We start from the raw sequence: 19,633 nt of genomic DNA, 5'->3' as shown, positions 1-19,633 counted from the left end.
GGCCTAGCGCCCGCGACAGGAAACGCCCCAAAGCGCAACGTGGACACAGCCAAATTTTTGAAGGAAAACAGAGGTTTTTTTTGCAAAGTGCCTACCTGTAGATTTTGGCCTGTAGCTCAGCCGCCACCTAGAGAAACCTGCCAAACCTGTGCATTTCTGAAAACTAGAGACCTAGGGGAATCTAAGATGGGGTGACTTGTGTGGCTCGGACCAGGTTCTGTTACCCAGAATCCTTTGCAAACCTCAAAATTTGGCTAAAAAATCACCTGTTCCTCACATTTCTGTGGCAGAAAGTTCTGGAATCTGAGAGGAGCCACAAATTTCCTTCCACTCGGCGTTCCCGCACGTCTCCCGATAAAAAAGATACCTCACTTGTGTGGGTAGGCCTAGCGCCCGCGACAGGAAACGCCCCAAAGCGCAACGTGGACACAGCCACATTTTTGTAGGAAAACAGAGGTGTTTTTTGCAAAGTGCCTACCTGTAGATTTTGGCCTGTAGCTCTTCCGCCACCTAGGGAAACCTACCAAACCTGTGCATTACTGAAAACTAGAGACCTAGGGGAATCCAAGATGGGGTGACTTGTGTGGCTCGGACCAGGTTCTGTTACCCAGAATCCTTTGCAAACCTCAAAATTTGGCTAAAAAAACACATGTTCCTCACATTTCTGTGGCAGAAAGTTCTGGAATCTGAGAGGAGCCACAAATTTCCTTCCACCCAGCGTTCCCGCACGTCTCCCGATAAAAATGATACCTCACTTGTGCGGGTAGGCCCTGCGCCCGCGACAGGAAACGCCCCAAAGCGCAACGTGGACACAGCCAAATTTTTGAAGGAAAACAGAGGAGTTTTTTGCAAAGTGCCTACCTGTAGATTCTGGCCTGTAGCTCAGCCGCCACCAAGGGAAACCTACCAAACCTGTGCATTTCTGAAAACTAGAGACCTAGGGGAATCCAAGATGGGGTGACTTGTGTGGCTCGGACCAGGTTCTGTTACCCAGAATCCTTTGCAAACCTCAAAATTTGTCTAAAAAAACACATATTCCTCACATTTCTGTGGCAGAAAGTTCTGGAATCTGAGAGGAGCCACAAATGTCCTTCCACCCAGCGTTCCTCCACGTCTCCCGATAAAAATGATACCTCACTTGTGTGGGTAGGCCTAGCGCCCGCAACAGGAAACGCCCCAAAGCGCAACGTGGACACAGCCACATTTTTGAAGGAAAACAGAGGTGTTTTTTGCAAAGTGCCTACCTGTAGAGTTTGGCCTGTAGCTCAGCCGCCACCTAGGGAAACCTACCAAACCTGTGCATTTCTGAAAACTAGAGACCTAGGGGAATCCAAGATGGGGTGACTTGTGTGCTTCAGACCAGGTTCTGTTACCCAGAATCCTCTGCAAACCTCAAAATTTGGCTAAAAAAACACATGTTCCACACATTTCTGTGGCAGAAAGTTCTGGAATCTGAGAGGAGCCACAAATTTCCTTCCACCCAGTGTTCCCCCACGTCTCCCGATAAAAATGATACCTCACTTGTGTGGATAGGCCTAGCGCCCGCGACAGGAAACGCCCCAAAGCGCAACGTGGACACATCCAAATTTTTGAAGGAAAACAGAGGTGTTTTTTGCAAAGTGCCAACCTGTAGATTTTGGCCTGTAGCTCAGCCGCCACCTAGGGAAACCTACCAAACCTGTGCATTTCTGAAAACTAGAGACCTAGGGGAATCCAAGATGGGGTGACTTGTGTGGCTGGGACCAGGGTCTGTAACCCAGAATCCTTTGCAAACCTCAAAATTTGGCAAAAAAAACACATGTTCCTCATATTTCTGTGGCAGAAAGTTCTGGAATCTGAGAGGAGCCACAAATTTCCTTCCACCCAGCATTCCCCCACGTCTCCCGATAAAAATGATACCTCACTTGTGTGGGTAGGCCTAGCGCCCGCGACAGGAAACGCCCCAAAGTGCAACGTGGACACATCCAAATTTTTGAAGGAAAACAGAGGTGTTTTTTGCAAAGTGCCTACCTGTAGATTTTGGCCTGTAGCTCAGCCGCCACCTAGGGAAACCTACCAAACCTGTGTATTTCTGAAAACTAGAGACCTAGGGGAATCCAAGATGGGGTGACTTGTGTGCCTGGGACCAGGGTCTGTTACCCAGAATCCTTTGCAAACCTCAAAATTTGGCTAAAAAAACACATGTTCCTCACATTTCTGTGGCAGAAAGTTCTAAAATCTGAGAGGAGCCACAAATTTCCTTCCACCCAGCGTTCCCCCACGTCTCCCGATAAAAATGATACCTCACTTGTGTGGGTAGGCCTAGCGCCCGCGACAGGAAACGACCCAAAGCGCAACGTGGACACAGCCAAATTTTTGAAGGAAAACAGAGGTGTTTTTTGCAAAGTGCCTACCTGTAGATCTTGGCCTGTAGCTCTGCCGCCACCCAGGGAAACCTACCAAACCTGTGCATTACTGAAAACTAGAGACCTAGGGGAATCCAAGATGGGGTGACTTGTGAGGCTCGGACCAGGTACTGTTACCCAGAATCCTTTGCAAACCTCACAATTTGGCTAAAAAAACACATGTTCCTCACATTTCTGTGGCAGAAAGTTCTGGAATCTGAGAGGAGCCACAAATTTCCTTCCACCCAGCGTTCCCTCACGTCTTCCGATAAAAATGATACCTCACTTGTGTGGGTAGGCCTAGCGCCCGCGACAGGAAACGCCCCAAAGCGCAACGTGGACACAGCCAAATGTTTGAAGGAAAACAGAGGTGTTTTTTGCAAAGTGCCAACCTGTAGATTTTGGCCTGTAACTCAGCCGCCACCTAGGGAAACCTACCAAACCTGTGCATTTCTAAAAACTAGAGACCTAGGGGAATCCAAGATGGGGTGACTTGTGTGGCTCGGACCAGGTTCTGTTACCCAGAATCCTTTGCAAACCTCAAAATTTGTCTAAAAAAACACATATTCCTCACATTTCTGTGGCAGAAAGTTCTGGAATCTGAGAGGAGCCACAAATTTCCTTCCACCCAGCGTTCCCCCATGTCTCCCAATAAAAATGATACCTCACTTGTGTGGGTAGGCCTAGCGCCCGCGATAGGAAACGCCCCAAAGCGCAACGTGGACACAGCCAAATTTTTGAAGGAAAACAGAGGTTTTTTTTGCAAAGAGCCTACCTGTAGATTTTGGCCTGTAGCTCAGCCGCCACCTAGAGAAACCTGCCAAACCTGTGCATTTCTGAAAACTAGAGACCTAGGGGAATATAAGATGTGGTGACTTGTGTGGCTCGGACCAGGTTCTGTTACCCAGAATCCTAGGCAAACCTCAAAATTTGGCTAAAAAAACACCTGTTCCTCACATTTCTGTGGCAGAAAGTTCTGGAATCTGAGAGGAGCCACAAATTTCCTTCCACTCGGCGTTCCCCCACGTCTCCCGATAAAAATGATACCTCACTTGTGTGGGTAGGCCTAGCGCCCGTGACAGGAAACGCCCCAAAGCGCAAGGTGGACACAGCCAAATTTTTGAAGTAAAACAGAGGTGTTTTTTGCAAAGTGCCTACCTGTAGATTTTGGCCTGTAGCTCTGCCACCACCTAGGGAAACCTACCAAACCTGTGCATTACTGAAAACTAGAGACCTAGGGGAATCCAAGATGGGGTGACTTGTGTGGCTCGGACCAGGTTCTGTTACCCAGAATCCTTTGCAAACCTCAAAATTTGTCTAAAAAAACACATGTTCCTCACATTTCTGTGGCAGAAAGTTCTGGAATCTGAGAGGAGCCACAAATTTCCTTCCACCCAGCGTTCCCGCACGTCTCCCGATAAAAATGATACCTCACTTGTGTGGGTAGGCCTAGCGCCCGCGACAGGAAACGCCCCAAAGCGCAACGTGGACACAGCCAAATTTTTTAAGGAAAACAGAGGTTTTTTTTGCAAAGTGCCTACCTGTAGATTTTGGCCTGTAGCTCAGCCGCCACCTAGAGAAACCTGCCAAACCTGTGCATTTCTGAAAACTAGAGACCTAGGGGAATCTAAGATGGGGTGACTTGTGTGGCTCGGACCAGGTTCTGTTACCCAGAATCCTTTGCAAACCTCAAAATTTGGCTAAAAAATCACCTGTTCCTCACATTTCTGTGGCAGAAAGTTCTGGAATCTGAGAGGAGCCACAAATTTCCTTCCACTCGGCGTTCCCGCACGTCTCCCGATAAAAAAGATACCTCACTTGTGTGGGTAGGCCTAGCGCCCGCGACAGGAAACGCCCCAAAGCGCAACGTGGACATAGCCACATTTTTGTAGGAAAACAGAGGTGTTTTTTGCAAAGTGCCTACCTGTAGATTTTGGCCTGTAGCTCTTCCGCCACCTAGGGAAACCTACCAAACCTGTGCATTACTGAAAACTAGAGACCTAGGGGAATCCAAGATGGGGTGACTTGTGTGGCTCGGACCAGGTTCTGTTACCCAGAATCCTTTGCAAACCTCAAAATTTGGCTAAAAAAACACATGTTCCTCACATTTCTGTGGCAGAAAGTTCTGGAATCTGAGAGGAGCCACAAATTTCCTTCCACCCAGCGTTCCCGCACGTCTCCCGATAAAAATGATACCTCACTTGTGCGGGTAGGCCCTGCGCCCGCGACAGGAAACGCCCCAAAGCGCAACGTGGACACAGCCAAATTTTTGAAGGAAAACAGAGGTGTTTTTTGCAAAGTGCCTACCTGTAGATTCTGGTCTGTAGCTCAGCCGCCACCAAGGGAAACCTACCAAACCTGTGCATTTCTGAAAACTAGAGACCTAGGGGAATCCAAGATGGGGTGACTTGTGTGGCTCGGACCAGGTTCTGTTACCCAGAATCCTTTGCAAACCTCAAAATTTGTCTAAAAAAACACATATTCCTCACATTTCTGTGGCAGAAAGTTCTGGAATCTGAGAGGAGCCACAAATTTCCTTCCACCCAGCGCTCCCCCATGTCTCCCGATAAAAATGATACCTCACTTGTGTGGGTAGGCCTAGCGCCCGCAACAGGAAACGCCCCAAAGCGCAACGTGGACACAGCCAAATTTTAGAAGGAAAACAGAGGTGTTTTTTGCAAAGTGCCTACCTGTACAGTTTGGCCTGTAGCTCAGCCGCCACCTAGGGAAACCTACCAAACCTGTGCATTTCTGAAAACTAGAGACCTAGGGGAATCTAAGATGGGGTGACTTGTGTGGCTCGGACCAGGTTCTGTTACCCAGAATCCATTGCAAACCTCAAAATTTGGCTAAAAAAACACATGTTCCTCACATTTCTGTGGCAGAAAGTTCTGGAATCTGAGAGGAGCCACAAATTTCCTTCCACCCAGCGTTCCCGCACGTCTCCCGATAAAAATGATACCTCACTTGTGCGGGTAGGCCCTGCGCCCGCGACAGGAAACGCCCCAAAGCGCAACGTGGACACAGCCAAATTTTTGAAGGAAAACAGAGGTGTTTTTTGCAAAGTGCCTACCTGTAGATTCTGGTCTGTAGCTCAGCCGCCACCAAGGGAAACCTACCAAACCTGTGCATTTCTGAAAACTAGAGACCTAGGGGAATCCAAGATGGGGTGACTTGTGTGGCTCGGACCAGGTTCTGTTACCCAGAATCCTTTGCAAACCTCAAAACTTGTCTAAAAAAACACATATTCCTCACATTTCTGTGGCAGAAAGTTCTGGAATCTGAGAGGAGCCACAAATTTCCTTCCACCCAGCGCTCCCCCATGTCTCCCGATAAAAATGATACCTCACTTGTGTGGGTAGGCCTAGCGCCCGCAACAGGAAACGCCCCAAAGCGCAACGTGGACACAGCCAAATTTTTGAAGGAAAACAGAGGTGTTTTTTGCAAAGTGCCTACCTGTACAGTTTGGCCTGTAGCTCAGCCGCCACCTAGGGAAACCTACCAAACCTGTGCATTTCTGAAAACTAGAGACCTAGGGGAATCTAAGATGGGGTGACTTGTGTGGCTCGGACCAGGTTCTGTTACCCAGAATCCATTGCAAACCTCAAAATTTGGCTAAAAAAACACATGTTCCTCACATTTCTGTGGCAGAAAGTTCTGGAATCTGAGAGGAGCCACAAATTTCCTTCCACCCATCGTTCCCCCCACATCTCCCGATAAAAATGATACCTCACTTGTGTGGGTAGGCCTAGCGCCCGTGACAGGAAACGCCCCAAAGCGCAACGTGGACACGGCCAAATTTTTGAAGGAAAACAGATGTGTTTTTTGCAAAGTGCCTACCTGTAGATTTTGGCCTGTAGCTCAGCCGCCACCTAGGGAAACCTACCAAACCTGTGCATTTCTGAAAACTAGAGACCTAGAGGAATCTAAGATGGGGTGACTTGTGTGGCTCGGACCAGGTTCTGTTACCCAGAATCCATTGAAACCTCAAAATTTGGCTAAAAAAACACATGTTCCTCACATTTCTGTGGCAGAAAGTTCTGGAATCTGAGAGGAGCCACAAATTTCCTTCCATCCACCGTTCCCCCACATCTCCCGATAAAAATGATACCTCACTTGTGTGGGTAGGCCTAGCGCCCGCGACAGGAAACGCCCCAAAGCGCAACGTGGACACAGCCAAATGTTTGAAGGAAAACAGAGGTGTTTTTTGCAAAGTGCCAACCTGTAGATTTTGGCCTGTAACTCAGCCGCCACCTAGGGAAACCTACCAAACCTGTGCATTTCTGAAAACTAGAGACCTAGGGGAATCCAAGATGTGGTGACTTGTGTGGCTCGGACCAGGTTCTGTTACCCAGAATCCTTTGCAAACCTCAAAATTTGTCTAAAAAAACACATATTCCTCACATTTCTGTGGCAGAAAGTTCTGGAATCTGAGAGGAGCCACACATTTCCTTCCACCCAGCGTTCCCCCATGTCTCCCGATAAAAATGATACCTCACTTGTGTGGGTAGGCCTAGCGCCCGCGATAGGAAACGCCCCAAAGCGCAACGTGGACACAGCCAAATTTTTGAAGGAAAACAGAGGTTTTTTTTGCAAAGTGCCTACCTGTAGATTTTGGCCTGTAGCTCAGCCGCCACCTAGAGAAACCTGCCAAACCTGTGCATTTCTGAAAACTAGAGACCTAGGGGAATCTACGATGTGGTGACTTGTGTGGCTCGGACCAGGTTCTGTTACCCAGAATCCTAGGCAAACCTCAAAATTTGGCTAAAAAAATACCTGTTCCTCACATTTCTGTGGCAGAAAGTTCTGGAATCTGAGAGGAGCCACAAATTTCCTTCCACTCGGCGTTCCCCCACGTCTCCCGATAAAAATGATACCTCACTTGTGTGGGTAGGCCTAGCGCCCGCGACAGGAAACGCCCCAAAGCGCAAGGTGGACACAGCCAAATTTTTGAAGGAAAACAGAGGTGTTTTTTGCAAAGTGCCTACCTGTAGATTTTGGCCTGTAGCTCTGCCTCCACCTAGGGAAACCTACCAAACCTGTGCATTACTGAAAACTAGAGACCTAGGGGAATCCAAGATGGGGTGACTTGTGTGGCTCGGACCAGGTTCTGTTACCCAGAATCCTTTGCAAACCTCAAAATTTGTCTAAAAAAACACATGTTCCTCACATTTCTGTGGCAGAAAGTTCTGGAATCTGAGAGGAGCCACAAATTTCCTTCCACCCAGCGTTCCCGCACGTCTCCCGATAAAAATGATACCTCACTTGTGTGGGTAGGCCTAGCGCCCGCGACAGGAAACGCCCCAAAGCGCAACGTGGACACAGCCAAATTTTTGAAGGAAAACAGAGGTTTTTTTTGCAAAGTGCCTACCTGTAGATTTTGGCCTGTAGCTCAGCCGCCACCTAGAGAAACCTACCAAACCTGTGCATTTCTGAAAACTAGAGACCTAGAGGAATCTAAGATGGGGTGACTTGTGTGGCTCGGACCAGGTTCTGTTACCCAGAATCCATTGAAACCTCAAAATTTGGCTAAAAAAACACATGTTCCTCACATTTCTGTGGCAGAAAGTTCTGGAATCTGAGAGGAGCCACAAATTTCCTTCCACCCATCGTTCCCCCCACATCTCCCGATAAAAATGATACCTCACTTGTGTGGGTAGGCCTAGCGCCCGTGACAGGAAACGCCCCAAAGCGCAACGTGGACACGGCCAAATTTTTGAAGGAAAACAGATGTGTTTTTTGCAAAGTGCCTACCTGTACAGTTTGGCCTGTAGCTCAGCCGCCACCTAGGGAAACCTACCAAACCTGTGCATTTCTGAAAACTAGAGACCTAGGGGAATCTAAGATGGGGTGACTTGTGTGGCTCGGACCAGGTTCTGTTACCCAGAATCCATTGCAAACCTCAAAATTTGGCTAAAAAAACACATGTTCCTCACATTTCTGTGGCAGAAAGTTCTGGAATCTGAGAGGAGCCACAAATTTCCTTCCACCCATCGTTCCCCCCACATCTCCCGATAAAAATGATACCTCACTTGTGTGGGTAGGCCTAGCGCCCGTGACAGGAAACGCCCCAAAGCGCAACGTGGACACGGCCAAATTTTTGAAGGAAAACAGATGTGTTTTTTGCAAAGTGCCTACCTGTAGATTTTGGCCTGTAGCTCAGCCGCCACCTAGGGAAACCTACCAAACCTGTGCATTTCTGAAAACTAGAGACCTAGAGGAATCTAAGATGGGGTGACTTGTGTGGCTCGGACCAGGTTCTGTTACCCAGAATCCATTGAAACCTCAAAATTTGGCTAAAAAAACACATGTTCCTCACATTTCTGTGGCAGAAAGTTCTGGAATCTGAGAGGAGCCACAAATTTCCTTCCATCCACCGTTCCCCCACATCTCCCGATAAAAATGATACCTCACTTGTGTGGGTAGGCCTAGCGCCCGCGACAGGAAACGCCCCAAAGCGCAACGTGGACACAGCCAAATGTTTGAAGGAAAACAGAGGTGTTTTTTGCAAAGTGCCAACCTGTAGATTTTGGCCTGTAACTCAGCCGCCACCTAGGGAAACCTACCAAACCTGTGCATTTCTGAAAACTAGAGACCTAGGGGAATCCAAGATGTGGTGACTTGTGTGGCTCGGACCAGGTTCTGTTACCCAGAATCCTTTGCAAACCTCAAAATTTGTCTAAAAAAACACATATTCCTCACATTTCTGTGGCAGAAAGTTCTGGAATCTGAGAGGAGCCACACATTTCCTTCCACCCAGCGTTCCCCCATGTCTCCCGATAAAAATGATACCTCACTTGTGTGGGTAGGCCTAGCGCCCGCGATAGGAAACGCCCCAAAGCGCAACGTGGACACAGCCAAATTTTTGAAGGAAAACAGAGGTTTTTTTTGCAAAGTGCCTACCTGTAGATTTTGGCCTGTAGCTCAGCCGCCACCTAGAGAAACCTGCCAAACCTGTGCATTTCTGAAAACTAGAGACCTAGGGGAATCTAAGATGTGGTGACTTGTGTGGCTCGGACCAGGTTCTGTTACCCAGAATCCTAGGCAAACCTCAAAATTTGGCTAAAAAAACACCTGTTCCTCACATTTCTGTGGCAGAAAGTTCTGGAATCTGAGAGGAGCCACAAATTTCCTTCCACTCGGCGTTCCCCCACGTCTCCCGATAAAAATGATACCTCACTTGTGTGGGTAGGCCTAGCGCCCGCGACAGGAAACGCCCCAAAGCGCAAGGTGGACACAGCCAAATTTTTGAAGGAAAACAGAGGTGTTTTTTGCAAAGTGCCTACCTGTAGATTTTGGCCTGTAGCTCTGCCTCCACCTAGGGAAACCTACCAAACCTGTGCATTACTGAAAACTAGAGACCTAGGGGAATCCAAGATGGGGTGACTTGTGTGGCTCGGACCAGGTTCTGTTACCCAGAATCCTTTGCAAACCTCAAAATTTGTCTAAAAAAACACATGTTCCTCACATTTCTGTGGCAGAAAGTTCTGGAATCTGAGAGGAGCCACAAATTTCCTTCCACCCAGCGTTCCCGCACGTCTCCCGATAAAAATGATACCTCACTTGTGTGGGTAGGCCTAGCGCCCGCGACAGGAAACGCCCCAAAGCGCAACGTGGACACAGCCAAATTTTTGAAGGAAAACAGAGGTTTTTTTTGCAAAGTGCCTACCTGTAGATTTTGGCCTGTAGCTCAGCCGCCACCTAGAGAAACCTGCCAAACCTGTGCATTTCTGAAAACTAGAGACCTAGGGGAATCTAAGATGGGGTGACTTGTGTGGCTCGGACCAGGTTCTGTTACCCAGAATCCTTTGCAAACCTCAAAATTTGGCTAAAAAATCACCTGTTCCTCACATTTCTGTGGCAGAAAGTTCTGGAATCTGAGAGGAGCCACAAATTTCCTTCCACTCGGCGTTCCCGCTCGTCTCCCGATAAAAAAGATACCTCACTTGTGTGGGTAGGCCTAGCGCCCGCGACAGGAAACGCCCCAAAGCGCAACGTGGACACAGCCACATTTTTGTAGGAAAACAGAGGTGTTTTTTGCAAAGTGCCTACCTGTAGATTTTGGCCTGTAGCTCTTCCGCCACCTAGGGAAACCTACCAAACCTGTGCATTACTGAAAACTAGAGACCTAGGGGAATCCAAGATGGGGTGACTTGTGTGGCTCGGACCAGGTTCTGTTACCCAGAATCCTTTGCAAACCTCAAAATTTGTCTAAAAAAACACATATTCCTCACATTTCTGTGGCAGAAAGTTCTGGAATCTGAGAGGAGCCACAAATTTCCTTCCACCCAGCGTTCCCCCACGTCTCCCGATAAAAATGATACCTCACTTGTGTGGGTAGGCCTAGCGCCCGATACAGGAAACGCCCCAAAGCGCAACGAGGACACAGCCAAATTTTTGAAGGAAAACAGAGGTGTTTTTTGCAAAGTGCCTACCTGTAGATTTTGGCCTGTAGCTCAGCCGCCACCTAGGGAAACCTACCAAACCTGTGCATTTCTGAAAACTAGAGACCTAGGGGAATCTAAGATGGGGTGACTTGTGTGGCTCGGACCAGGTTCTGTTACCCAGAATCCATTGCAAACCTCAAAATTTGGCTAAAAAAACACATGTTCCTCACATTTCTGTGGCAGAAAGTTCTGGAATCTGAGAGGAGCCACACATTTCCTTCCACCCATCGTTCCCCCACATCTCCCGATAAAAATGATACCTCACTTGTGTGGGTAGGCCTAGAGTCCGTGACAGGAAACGCCCCAAAGCGCAACGTGGACACAGCCAAATTTTTTAAGGAAAACAGAGGTGTTTTTTGCAAAGTGCCTACCTGTAGATTTTGGCCTGTAGCTCAGCCGCCACCTAGGGAAACCTACCAAACCTGTGCATTTCTGAAAACTAGAGACCTAGGGGAATCCAAGATGGGGTGACTTGTGTGGCTCGGACCAGGTTCTGTTACCCAGAATCCATTGCAAACCTCAAAATTTGGCTAAAAAAACACATGTTCCACACATTTCTGTGGCAGAAAGTTCTGGAATCTGAGAGGAGCCACAAACTTCCTTCCACCCAGTGTTCCCCCACGTCTCCCGATAAAAATGATACCTCACTTGTGTGGGTAGGCCTAGCGCCCGCGACAGGAAACGCCCCAAAGCGCAACGTGGACACATCCAAATTTTTGAAGGAAAACAGAGGTGTTTTTTGCAAAGTGCCAACCTGTAGATTTTGGCCTGTAGCTCAGCCGCCACCTAGGGAAACCTACCAAACCTGTGCATTTCTGAAAACTAGAGACCTAGGGGAATCCAAGATGGGGTGACTTGTGTGGCTGGGACCAGGGTCTGTAACCCAGAATCCTTTGCAAACCTCAAAATTTGGCTAAAAAAACACATGTTCCTCATATTTCTGTGGCAGAAAGTTCTGGAATCTGAGAGGAGCCACAAATTTCCTTCCACCCAGCATTCCCCCACGTCTCCCGATAAAAATGATACCTCACTTGTGTGGGTAGGGCTAGCACCCGCGACAGGAAACGCCCCAAAGCGCAACGTGGACACAGCCAAATTGTTGAAGGAAAACAGAGGTGTTTTTTGCAAAGTGCCTACCTGTAGATCTTGGCCTGTAGCTCTGCCGCCACCCAGGGAAACCTACCAAACCTGTGCATTACTGAAAACTAGAGACCTAGGGGAATCCAAGATGGGGTGACTTGTGTGGCTCGGACCAGGTACTGTTACCCAGAATCCTTTGCAAACCTCACAATTTGGCTAAAAAAACACATGTTCCTCACATTTCTGTGGCAGAAAGTTCTGGAATCTGAGAGGAGCCACAAATTTCCTTCCACCCAGCGTTCCCGCACGTCTCCCGATAAAAATGATACCTCACTTGTGTGGGGAGGCCTAGCGCCCGCGACAGGAAACGCCCCAAAGCGCAACGTGGACACAGCCAAATTTTTGAAGGAAAACAGAGGGTTTTTTTGCAAAGTGCCTACCTGTAGATTTTGGCCTGTAGCTCAGCCGCCACCTAGAGAAACCTGCCAAACCTGTGCATTTCTGAAAACTAGAGACCTAGGGGAATCTAAGATAGGGTGACTTGTGTGGCTCGGACCAGGTTCTGTTACCCAGAATCCTTTGCAAACCTCAAAATTTGGCTAAAAAAACACCTGTTCCTCACATTTCTGTGGCAGAAAGTTCTGGAATCTGAGAGGAGCCACAAATTTCCTTCCACTCGGCGTTCCCCCACGTCTCCCGATAAAAATGATACCTCACTTGTGTGGGTAGGCCTAGCGCCCGCGACAGGAAACGCCCCAAAGCGCAACGTGGACACAGCCAAATTTTTGAAGGAAAACAGAGGTGTTTTTTGCAAAGTGCCTACCTGTAGATTTTGGCCTGTAGCTCTGCCGCCACCTAGGGAAACCTACCAAAACTGTGCATTACTGAAAACTAGAGACCTAGGGGAATCCAAGATGGGGTGACTTGTGTGGCTCGGACCAGGTTCTGTTACCCAGAATCCTTTGCAAACCTCAAAATTTGGCTAAAAAAACACATGTTCCTCACATTTCTGTGGCAGAAAGTTCTGGAATCTGAGAGGAGCCACAAATTTCCTTCCACCCAGCGTTCCCGCACGTCTCCCGATAAAAATGATACCTCACTTGTGTGGGTAGGCCCAGCGCCCGCGACAGGAAACGCCCCAAAGCGCAACGTGGACACAGCCAAATTTTTAAAGGAAAACAGAGGTGTTTTTTGCAAAGTGCCTACCTGTAGATTCTGGCCTGTAGCTCAGCCGCCACCAAGGGAAACCTACCAAACCTGTGCATTTCTGAAAACTAGAGACCTAGGGGAATCCAAGATGGGGTGACTTGTGTGGCTCGGACCAGGTTCTGTTACCCAGAATCCTTTGCAAACCTCAAAATTTGTCTAAAAAAACACATATTCCTCACATTTCTGTGGCAGAAAGTTCTGGAATCTGAGAGGAGCCACAAATTTCCTTCCACCCAGCGTTCCCCCACGTCTCCCGATAAAAATGATACCTCACTTGTGTGGGTAGGCCTAGCGCCCGATACAGGAAACGCCCCAAAGCGCAACGTGGACACAGCCAAATTTTTGAAGGAAAACAGAGGTGTTTTTTGCAAAGTGCCTACCTGTAGAGTTTGGCCTGTAGCTCAGCCGCCACCTAGGGAAACCTACCAAACCTGTGCATTTCTGAAAACTAGAGACCTAGGGGAATCTAAGATGGGGTGACTTGTGTGGCTCGGACCAGGTTCTGTTACCCAGAATCCATTGCAAACCTCAAAATTTGGCTAAAAAAACACATGTTCCTCACATTTCTGTGGCAGAAAGTTCTGGAATCTGAGAGGAGCCACACATTTCCTTCCACCCATCGTTCCCCCACATCTCCCGATAAAAATGATACCTCACTTGTGTGGGTAGGCCTAGAGTCCGTGACAGGAAACGCCCCAAAGCGCAACGTGGACACAGCCAAATTTTTGAAGGAAAACAGAGGTGTTTTTTGCAAAGTGCCTACCTGTAGATTTTGGCCTGTAGCTCAGCCGCCACCTAGGGAAACCTACCAAACCTGTGCATTTCTGAAAACTAGAGACCTAGGGGAATCTAAGATGGGGTGACTTGTGTGGCTCGGACCAGGTTCTGTTACCCAGAATCCATTGCAAACCTCAAAATTTGGCTAAAAAAACACATGTTCCTCACATTTCTGTGGCAGAAAGTTCTGGAATCTGAGAGGAGCCACAAATTTCCTTCCACCCATCGTTCCCCCACATCTCCCGATAAAAATGATACCTCACTTGTGTGGGTAGGCCTAGCGCCCGCGACAGGAAACGCCCCAAAGCGCAACGTGGACACAGCCAAATGTTTGAAGGAAAACAGAGGTGTTTTTTGCAAAGTGCCTACCTGTAGATTTTGGCCTGTAGCTCAGGTGCCACCTAGAGAAACCTGCCAAACCTGTGCATTTCTGAAAACTAGAGACCTAGGGGAATCTAAGATGGGGTGACTTGTGTGGCTCGGACCAGGTTCTGTGACCCAGAATCCTTTGCAAACCTCAAAATTTGGCTAAAAAAACACCTGTTCCTCACATTTCTGTGGCAGAAAGTTCTGGAATCTGAGAGGAGCCACAAATTTCCTTCCACCCAGCGTTCCCCCACGTCTCCCGATAAAAATGATACCTCACTTGTGTGGGTAGGCCTAGCGCCCGATACAGGAAACGCCCCAAAGCGCAACGTGGACACAGCCAAATTTTTGAAGGAAAACAGAGGTGTTTTTTGCAAAGTGCCTACCTGTAGAGTTTGGCCTGTAGCTCAGCCGCCACCTAGGGAAACCTACCAAACCTGTGCATTTCTGAAAACTAGAGACCTAGGGTAATCTAAGATGGGGTGACTTGTGTGGCTCGGACCAGGTTCTGTTACCCAGAATCCATTGCAAACCTCAAAATTTGGCTAAAAAAACACATGTTCCTCACATTTCTGTGGCAGAAAGTTCTGGAATCTGAGAGGAGCCACACATTTCCTTCCACCCATTGTTCCCCCACATCTCCCGATAAAAATGATACCTCACTTGTGTGGGTAGGCCTAGAGTCCGTGACAGGAAACGCCCCAAAGCGCAACGTGGACACAGCCAAATTTTTTAAGGAAAACAGAGGTGTTTTTTGCAAAGTGCCTACCTGTAGATTTTGGCCTGTAGCTCAGCCGCCACCTAGGGAAACCTACCAAACCTGTGCATTTCTGAAAACTAGAGACCTAGGGGAATCTAAGATGGGGTGACTTGTGTGGCTCGGACCAGGTTCTGTTACCCAGAATCCATTGCAAACCTCAAAATTTGGCTAAAAAAACACATGTTCCTCACATTTCTGTGGCAGAAAGTTCTGGAATCTGAGAGGAGCCACAAATTTCCTTCCACCCATCGTTCCCCCACATCTCCCGATAAAAATGATACCTCACTTGTGTGGGTAGGCCTAGCGCCCGCGACAGGAAACGCCCCAAAGCGCAACGTGGACACAGCCAAATGTTTGAAGGAAAACAGAGGTGTTTTTTGCAAAGTGCCTACCTGTAGATTTTGGCCTGTAGCTCAGGTGCCACCTATAGAAACCTGCCAAACCTGTGCATTTCTGAAAACTAGAGACCTAGGGGAATCTAAGATGGGGTGACTTGTGTGGCTCGGACCAGGTTCTGTGACCCAGAATCCTTTGCAAACCTCAAAATTTGGCTAAAAAAACACCTGTTCCTCACATTTCTGTGGCAGAAAGTTCTGGAATCTGAGAGGAGCCACAAATTTCCTTCCACTCGGCGTTCCCCCACGTCTCCCGATAAAAATGATACCTCACTTGTGTGGGTAGGCCTAGCGCCCGTGACAGGAAACGCCCCAAAGCGCAAGGTGGACACAGCCAAATTTTTGAAGGAAAACAGAGGTGTTTTTTGCAAAGTGCCTACCTGTAGATTTTGGCCTGTAGCTCTGCCGCCACCTAGGGAAACCTACCAAACCTGTGCATTACTGAAAACTAGAGACCTAGGGGAATCCAAGATGGGGTGACTTGTGTGGCTCGGACCAGGTTCTGTTACCCAGAATCCTTTGCAAACCTCAAAATTTGTCTAAAAAAACACATGTTCCTCACATTTCTGTGGCAGAAAGTTCTGGAATCTGAGAGGAGCCACAAATTTCCTTCCACCCAGCGTTCCCGCACGTCTCCCGATAAAAATGATACCTCACTTGTGTGGGTAGGCCTAGCGCCCGCGACAGGAAACGCCCCAAAGCGCAACGTGGACACAGCCAAATTTTTTAAGGAAAACAGAGGTTTTTTTTGCAAAGTGCCTACCTGTAGATTTTGGCCTGTAGCTCAGCCGCCACCTAGAGAAACCTGCCAAACCTGTGCATTTCTGAAAACTAGAGACCTAGGGGAATCTAAGATGGGGTGACTTGTGTGGCTCGGACCAGGTTCTGTTACCCAGAATCCTTTGCAAACCTCAAAATTTGGCTAAAAAATCACCTGTTCCTCACATTTCTGTGGCAGAAAGTTCTGGAATCTGAGAGGAGCCACAAATTTCCTTCCACTCGGCGTTTCCGCACGTCTCCCGATAAAAAAGATACCTCACTTGTGTGGGTAGGCCTAGCGCCCGCGACAGGAAACGCCCCAAAGCGCAACGTGGACACAGCCACATTTTTGTAGGAAAACAGAGGTGTTTTTTGCAAAGTGCCTACCTGTAGATTTTGGCCTGTAGCTCTTCCGCCACCTAGGGAAACCTACCAAACCTGTGCATTACTGAAAACTAGAGACCTAGGGGAATCCAAGATGGGGTGACTTGTGTGGCTCGGACCAGGTTCTGTTACCCAGAATCCTTTGCAAACCTCAAAATTTGGCTAAAAAAACACATGTTCCTCACATTTCTGTGGCAGAAAGTTCTGGAATCTGAGAGGAGCCACAAATTTCCTTCCACCCAGCGTTCCCGCACGTCTCCCGATAAAAATGATACCTCACTTGTGCGGGTAGGCCCTGCGCCCGCGACAGGAAACGCCCCAAAGCGCAACGTGGACACAGCCAAATTTTTGAAGGAAAACAGAGGTGTTTTTTGCAAAGTGCCTACCTGTAGATTCTGGTCTGTAGCTCAGCCGCCACCAAGGGAAACCTACCAAACCTGTGCATTTCTGAAAACTAGAGACCTAGGGGAATCCAAGATGGGGTGACTTGTGTGGCTCGGACCAGGTTCTGTTACCCAGAATCCATTGCAAACCTCAAAATTTGTCTAAAAAAACACATATTCCTCACATTTCTGTGGCAGAAAGTTCTGGAATCTGAGAGGAGCCACAAATTTCCTTCCACCCAGCGCTCCCCCATGTCTCCCGATAAAAATGATACCTCACTTGTGTGGGTAGGCCTAGCGCCCGCAACAGGAAACGCCCCAAAGCGCAACGTGGACACAGCCAAATTTTTGAAGGAAAACAGAGGTGTTTTTTGCAAAGTGCCTACCTGTACAGTTTGGCCTGTAGCTCAGCCGCCACCTAGGGAAACCTACCAAACCTGTGCATTTCTGAAAACTAGAGACCTAGGGGAATCTAAGATGGGGTGACTTGTGTGGCTCGGACCAGGTTCTGTTACCCAGAATCCATTGCAAACCTCAAAATTTGGCTAAAAAAACACATGTTCCTCACATTTCTGTGGCAGAAAGTTCTGGAATCTGAGAGGAGCCACAAATTTCCTTCCACCCAGCGTTCCCGCACGTCTCCCGATAAAAATGATACCTCACTTGTGCGGGTAGGCCCTGCGCCCGCGACAGGAAACGCCCCAAAGCGCAACGTGGACACAGCCAAATTTATGAAGGAAAACAGAGGTGTTTTTTGCAAAGTGCCTACCTGTAGATTCTGGTCTGTAGCTCAGCCGCCACCAAGGGAAACCTACCAAACCTGTGCATTTCTGAAAACTAGAGACCTAGGGGAATCCAAGATGGGGTGACTTGTGTGGCTCGGACCAGGTTCTGTTACCCAGAATCCTTTGCAAACCTCAAAATTTGTCTAAAAAAACACATATTCCTCACATTTCTGTGGCAGAAAGTTCTGGAATCTGAGAGGAGCCACAAATTTCCTTCCACCCAGCGCTCCCCCATGTCTCCCGATAAAAATGATACCTCACTTGTGTGGGTAGGCCTAGCGCCCGCAACAGGAAACGCCCCAAAGCGCAACGTGGACACAGCCAAATTTTTGAAGGAAAACAGAGGTGTTTTTTGCAAAGTGCCTACCTGTACAGTTTGGCCTGTAGCTCAGCCGCCACCTAGGGAAACCTACCAAACCTGTGCATTTCTGAAAACTAGAGACCTAGGGGAATCTAAGATGGGGTGACTTGTGTGGCTCGGACCAGGTTCTGTTACCCAGAATCCATTGCAAACCTCAAAATTTGGCTAAAAAAACACATGTTCCTCACATTTCTGTGGCAGAAAGTTCTGGAATCTGAGAGGAGCCACAAATTTCCTTCCACCCATCGTTCCCCCCACATCTCCCGATAAAAATGATACCTCACTTGTGTGGGTAGGCCTAGCGCCCGTGACAGGAAACGCCCCAAAGCGCAACGTGGACACGGCCAAATTTTTGAAGGAAAACAGATGTGTTTTTTGCAAAGTGCCTACCTGTAGATTTTGGCCTGTAGCTCAGCCGCCACCTAGGGAAACCTACCAAACCTGTGCATTTCTGAAAACTAGAGACCTAGAGGAATCTAAGATGGGGTGACTTGTGTGGCTCGGACCAGGTTCTGTTACCCAGAATCCATTGAAACCTCAAAATTTGGCTAAAAAAACACATGTTCCTCACATTTCTGTGGCAGAAAGTTCTGGAATCTGAGAGGAGCCACAAATTTCCTTCCATCCACCGTTCCCCCACATCTCCCGATAAAAATGATACCTCACTTGTGTGGGTAGGCCTAGCGCCCGCGACAGGAAACGCCCCAAAGCGCAACGTGGACACAGCCAAATGTTTGAAGGAAAACAGAGGTGTTTTTTGCAAAGTGCCAACCTGTAGATTTTGGCCTGTAACTCAGCCGCCACCTAGGGAAACCTACCAAACCTGTGCATTTCTGAAAACTAGAGACCTAGGGGAATCCAAGATGTGGTGACTTGTGTGGCTCGGACCAGGTTCTGTTACCCAGAATCCTTTGCAAACCTCAAAATTTGTCTAAAAAAACACATATTCCTCACATTTCTGTGGCAGAAAGTTCTGGAATCTGAGAGGAGCCACACATTTCCTTCCACCCAGCGTTCCCCCATGTCTCCCGATAAAAATGATACCTCACTTGTGTGGGTAGGCCTAGCGCCCGCGATAGGAAACGCCCCAAAGCGCAACGTGGACACAGCCAAATTTTTGAAGGAAAACAGAGGTTTTTTTTGCAAAGTGCCTACCTGTAGATTTTGGCCTGTAGCTCAGCCGCCACCTAGAGAAACCTGCCAAACCTGTGCATTTCTGAAAACTAGAGACCTAGGGGAATCTAAGATGTGGTGACTTGTGTGGCTCGGACCAGGTTCTGTTACCCAGAATCCTAGGCAAACCTCAAAATTTGGCTAAAAAAACACCTGTTCCTCACATTTCTGTGGCAGAAAGTTCTGGAATCTGAGAGGAGCCACAAATTTCCTTCCACTCGGCGTTCCCCCACGTCTCCCGATAAAAATGATACCTCACTTGTGTGGGTAGGCCTAGCGCCCGCGACAGGAAACGCCCCAAAGCGCAAGGTGGACACAGCCAAATTTTTGAAGGAAAACAGAGGTGTTTTTTGCAAAGTGCCTACCTGTA

The sequence above is a fragment of the Pleurodeles waltl genome, chromosome 5 (genome assembly GCF_031143425.1).
Source record: "Pleurodeles waltl isolate 20211129_DDA chromosome 5, aPleWal1.hap1.20221129, whole genome shotgun sequence".
Lineage (NCBI taxonomy): Eukaryota > Metazoa > Chordata > Amphibia > Caudata > Salamandridae > Pleurodeles > Pleurodeles waltl.
This window is presented reverse-complemented; position numbering follows the sequence as displayed.